Source organism: Arachis hypogaea, chromosome 14 (assembly GCF_003086295.3).
Source record: "Arachis hypogaea cultivar Tifrunner chromosome 14, arahy.Tifrunner.gnm2.J5K5, whole genome shotgun sequence".
NCBI lineage: Eukaryota > Viridiplantae > Streptophyta > Magnoliopsida > Fabales > Fabaceae > Arachis > Arachis hypogaea.
Genome location: NC_092049.1, coordinates 38960787 through 38967061, shown reverse-complemented (window position 1 = coordinate 38967061; position 6275 = coordinate 38960787).

The following is a 6275-nucleotide window of genomic DNA, read 5'->3' as shown; positions in this document are numbered from 1 at the left end:
ATTGGAAGCATGCCATTTCGAGTTCTGTAGCTCCAGAAAATCCAATTTGAGTGCAGGGACGTCAGAATCTAACAGCATCAGCAGTCCTTTTTCAGCTTGAATCAGAAATTTGCTCAGCTCCTTCAATTTCAGCCAGAAAAATACCTGAAATTACAGAAAAACACACAACTCATAGTAAAGTCCAGAAATATGAATTTTTCCTAAAAACTACTAGAAATAGACTAAAAACTAACTAAAACATACTCTAAACTATATGAAATTATCCCCAAAAAGCGTATAAAATATCCGCTCATCACAACACCAAACTTAAACTGTTGCTTGTCCTCAAGCAACTAGACAAATAAAATAGAAGACTAATAGGTTGAGAAGCAATAATATCTCAGAGTTTTTGATTGAAGCTCAGAATTTAATTAGATGAGCGGGACTAGTAGCTTTTTGCTTCTGAACAGTTTTGGCATCTCACTTTATCCATTGAAGCTCAGAGTGATTGGCATCTATGGAAACTCAGAATTCAGATAGTGTTATTGATTCTCCTAGTTCAGTGTGATGATTCTTGAACACAGCTTCTTTATGAGTCTTGGCCGTGGCCCTAAGCACTTTGTTTTCCAGTATTACTACAGGATACATAAATGCCACAGACACATAACTGGGTGAACCTTTTCAGATTGTGACTCAGCTTTGCTAAAGTCCCCAATTATAGGTGTCCAGAGTTCTTAAGCACACTCTTCTTTTTGCTTTGGACCTTGACTTTAACCGCCCAGTCTCAAGTTTTCACTTGACACCTGCACGCCACAAGCACATGGTTAGGGACAGCTTGGTTTAGCCGCTTAGACCAGGATTTCAGTCCTTTAGGCCCTCCTATCCACTGATGCTCAAAGCCTTGGGATCCTTTTTAATTGCCCTTGCCTTTTGGTTTTAAGGGTTATTGGCTTTTTCTGCTTGCTTTTTTTTTTTTTTTGCAAGCTTTGTTCTTTGCTGCTTTTTCTTGCTTCAAGAATCATTTTTATGATTTTTCAGATTATCAATAACATGTTTCATATTCATTATTCTTTCAAGAGCCAACATATTTAACAGTCTTAAACAACAAATTCAAAAGACATACGCACTGTTCAAGCATTCATTCAGAAGACAGAAAGCATTGCCACCACATTTAACCAATTAGAATTTGTTTTATTTAAACTCGAAATTTTATTGCTTCTTATTCAAAAGATCTACTATTTTATTCATGTTTAATGATGATGAGAAAAATAAACTATAGCTTAATTGGAGATAAAATCAAAATAGATACTAATTACTACTATATGACTTCTAAGGTACTTTTATAAGGACACTGTCACAGAGTTAAGGCAGAAATTGGAAATTAACAACCTTTATTCTGGGGGTATGGGGGTTCCTCTGATCCTTGGGAGGCTTGGTATCACAGAAGATTTTTGGCGCTTCAGCTCCCTTAAGTCACGTCCCTGCTCCTCTTGTTCTTTAAGCATATGGGTCAGCATTTGACTGTGTTCCTTCTGTTGTTTTATTATTTGCTCCATAGCTTCCTGTATCTTGGTGACAGACGTCTCAAGATATTCCCAATACTCCGCTTGAGGAATCTCTGGGAGGAATTCCTGTGCTCTCTTCTTGATATGTTCCTCCTGTGCTTGTTGTCTCTCTGATCTTGTCAGGGGTGGTATGAACAATGTTTCCCCTGACCATGGTCCGAAATTCGTAGCAGGCAGTTCCAGATAGTCTTTGCTTGTCAGTCTGCCACATATTAGCATAGAACTCCTGGACCATGTTCCTTCCTACTTTCGTTTCAGGATTAGCTAGGACTTCCCAGTTCCTGATTCGAATTTGCTCCTGGATCTCTGGATATTCGTCTTCTTTCAGATCGAATCTAACTTCCGGGATCACTGATCTCAGACCCATTACTTTCAGATAATGGTCTGAATGTTCTTTAGATAAGAACTTCCCTTGATTCCAAAGTGGTTTTGGAATGCTCTCTTTCTTGCCTCTAGGAGTGTATTGTTTCCCTTTGGGAGCCATGATCTTAGTGATTTCGGAAAAACACACCAAACTTAGAGGTTTGCTTGTCCTCAAGCAAAAGTAAAGAAAGGAGAGGGATAGAAGGAGATCGAGGTGCACTTGTTGATGGAGGAGGGGGCAGGCCGAACCCAATTTAAAGGGGTTGGGGGGGTGGATTTTCGAAAAATTGGAAGAGATAAGATAAAAAGATTGAGTTGAAAAAGATAAGATAGAAGATATAGTTTGATTTTGAAAAGATAGGATAGATTTTTGAAAAAGATAAATCTGGGTTTTTGAAAAAGATAATATGAAAAAGATATTGAAAAGATTTTAGAGTGAAAAAGATAAGATAGAAGATAGAGTTTAATTTTGAAAAGATATGATAGATTTTTGAAAAAGATAATATGGATATTTGAAAAAGATATGGATTAGTTGAAAAGATTTTGAAAAGAGTTAGATTGAATTTGGAAAGATGGATTTTTAGAAATTAGGGATTTTAGAAACCAGGGTTCTTGATATGTTCATGTAAAAATCATGCATTGAAGCATAAAATTTGAAATTAAAATGGAAATACGTGTGGGATTACTGGATTTGGCTCCTCCCTGTCCTCCTGGCGTTTGAACGCCCAAACACTGCCTGTTTTGGGCGTTCAGCGCCCAAATGCTGATCTCCTGGGCGTTCAGCGCCCAGTTGCTGCCATTCCTGGCGTTCAACGCCCAGTGGGTGGCCATTTCTGGTGTTGAACGCCCAAATGCTGCCATTACTGGCGTTCAGCGCCCAGTGGATGCCCATTTTGGGCGCTGAACGCCCAAAATGGCCCTTTACTGGCGTTTTCTTGCCATTGAGCTCTTTTACTCTGTTTTGTGTGCTGATTCCTTCTGTAACCCTGTAAACTTATACAAATGACTTTGTACCTTAGTGTCAGTGAACTTTATATAAACAAATAAAAATAAAAATAGGGCAAAAATGCTTAGAGGATTGATGCCCCATGGCTGGGTTGCCTCCCAGCAAGCGCTTCTTTATTGTCTTTAGCTGGACCTTGCTGAGCTTTTAATCTAGCTGCAGCCTTGAGCATTCTTGCTCAGTGTTGCCTTCAAGATAATGCTTGATTCTCTGTCCATTGACAATGAACTTCTTATCAGAATCAATATCTTGAAGCTCCACATTACCATATGGTGACACACTTGTAATCACGTATGGTCCCCTCCACCGAGATTTCAGTTTCCCGGGGAATAGCCTGAGTCTAGAGTTAAACAACAGGACCTTCTGTCCTGGTTCAAAGATTCTAGATGACAGCTTTTTGTCATGCCATTTTTTTTATTTTTCTTTATAAAGCTTGGCATTTTCGAAAGCCGTGAATCTGAATTCCTCTAGCTCATTTAGCTGGAGCAATCGTTTTTCTCCTGCTAATTTGGCATCTAAGTTTAGGAATCTGGTTGTCCAGTAGGCCTTATGTTCCAGTTCCACGGGCAAGTGGCAAGCCTTACCATACACGAGTTGGTATGGAGAGGTTCCTATAGGGGTCTTGAATGCTGTTCTGTAAGCCCACAGAGCATCATCCAAGCTCCTTGCCCAATCCTTTCTACGGGTATTTACTGTCTGTTCCAGGATTCTCTTTAATTCTCTATTAGAGATTTCAGCTTGCCCGTTGGTTTGTGGATGATATGGAGTGGCCACTTTGTGGCGAATTCCATACCGAACCATGGCAGAGTAAAGCTGTTTATTGCAGAAGTGAGTGCCCCCATCGCTGATTAACACTCTAGGGACACCAAACCTGCTAAAGATATGTTTCTGGAGGAATTTCAGCACTGTTTTGGTATCATTGGAGGGTGTGGCAATAGCCTCAACCCATTTTGATACGTAGTCAACTGCCACCAGAATATAAGTGTTTGAGTATGATGGTGGGAAAGGTCCCATGAAGTCAATTCCCCATACATCAAACAACTCTATTTCCAAGATCCCTTGTTGAGGCATGGCGTAACCATGAGGCAGGTTACCAGCTCTTTGGCAACTGTCACAATTACGTACAAACTCTCGGGCATCTTTATAGAGTGTGGGCCAATAGAAGCCACATTGGAGGACCTTGGTGGCTGTTCGCTCACCTCCGAAATGGCCTCCATATTGAGATCCGTGGCAATGCCATAGGATTCTCTGCGCTTCCCCTCTGGGGACACACCTACGGATAATTCCGTCTGCACATCTCTTAAAGAGATAAGGTTCATCCCACAAGTAGTACTTTGCATCAGTAACTAATTTCTTCTTTTGTATTCTATTGTACTCCTTGGGTATGAACCTTGCAGCTTTATAGTTTGCAATATCGGCAAACCATGGTGCTTCCTGAATGGCAAATAGATGCTCATCAGGGAACGTCTCAGAGATCTCAAGAAAGGGGAGGGACGTCCCTTTCACTGGCTCTATCCGGGACAGATGATCAGCCACTTGGTTCTCTGTCCCTTTTCTGTCTCTTATTTCTATATCAAACTCTTGCAGAAGCAATACCCATCTGATGAGCCTGGGTTTTGAATCCTGCTTTGTGAGTAGATATTTAAGAGCAGCATGGTCAGTATACACAATCACTTTTGATCCTACTAAGTATGATCTGAACTTGTCAATGGCGTAAACCACTGCAAGTAGTTCTTTTTCTGTGGTTGTGTAATTCTTCTGGGCATCATTTAGAATGCGACTGGCATAATAAATGACATGCAGAAGCTTGTCATGCCTCTGTCCCAATACTGCACCAATGGCATGATCACTGGCATCACACATTAACTCAAATGGCAATGTCCAGTCCGGTGCAGAAATGACTGGTGCTGTGACCAGCTTAGCTTTCAGCGTTTCAAACGCCTGTAGGCATGCTGTGTCAAACACAAATGGCGTGTCAGCAGCTAGCAGATTGCTTAGAGGTTTTGCGATTTTTGAAAAATCCTTTATAAACCTCCTATAGAATCCTGCATGCCCCAGAAAGCTTCTGATTGCCTTAACATTGGCAGGTGGTGGTAATTTTTCAATTACCTCTATTTTTGCTTGATCCACCTCTATTCCCCTGTTTGAGATTTTATGCCCAAGAACAATTCCTTCAGTCACCATGAAGTGACACTTTTCCCAGTTTAAAACTAGGTTGGTTTCTTGGCATCTTTTCAGAACAAGTTTCAGGTGATCAAGACAGGAGCTGAATGAGTCTCCATATACTGAGAAGTCATCCATGAAGACTTCCAGAAATTTTTCCACCATATCAGAGAAAATAGAGAGCATGCATCTCTGGAAGGTTGCAGGTGCATTGCATAGCCCAAAGGGCATCCTTCTATAAGCGAACACTCCGGATGGACATGTGAATGCTGTTTTCTCTTGATCCTGGGGATCTACTGCAATCTGGTTATAGCCTGAGTAGCCATCCAAAAAGCAGTAATAATCATGACCTGCTAGTCTCTCTAGCATCTGGTCTATGAATGGTAAAGGAAAATGATCCTTTCTGGTGGCTGTATTGAGCCTTCTGTAGTCAATACACATGCGCCACCCTGTAACTGTTCTTGTAGGAACTAGTTCATTTTTTTCATTATGAATCACTGTCATGCCTCCCTTTTTTGGGTCGACTTGAACAGGGCTCACCCAGGGGCTATCAGAAATGAGATAAATAATCCCAGCCTCTAGTAATTTGGTGACCTCTTTCTGCACCACTTCCTTCATGGCTGGATTTAGCCGCCTCTGTGGTTGAACCACTGGTTTGGCATTATCCTCCAATAGGATTTTGTGCATGCATCTAGCTGGGCTTATGCCCTTAAGGTCACCTATGGACCACCCAAGAGCTGTCTTGTGTGTCCTTAGCACTTGAATAAGTGCTTCCTCTTCCTGTGAATTTAAAGCAGAGCTTATGATCACTGGAAAAGTGCCACCTTCTCCTAGAAATGCATATTTCAAGGATGGTGGCAGTGGCTTGAGCTCTGGTTTAGGAGGTTTTTCCTCTTTCAGAAGAAAGTTCAGAGGCTCTTTCATGTCCCCTGAATCCTCCAAATCAGGCTGAACATCTTTAAAGATGTTTTCCAACTCTGATTCGAGACTCTCAGCCATGTTGATCTCTTCTACCAAAGAGTCAATAAGGTCAACTTTCATGCAGTCTGTTGATGTGTCTGGATGCTGCATGGCTTTGACAGCGTTCAACTTGAACTCGTCATCGTTGACTCTCAGGGTTATTTCCCCCTGCTGGACGTCAATGAGGGATCGTCCAGTTGCTAGGAAAGGTCTTCCTAGAATGAGAGTAGCACTCTTGTGCT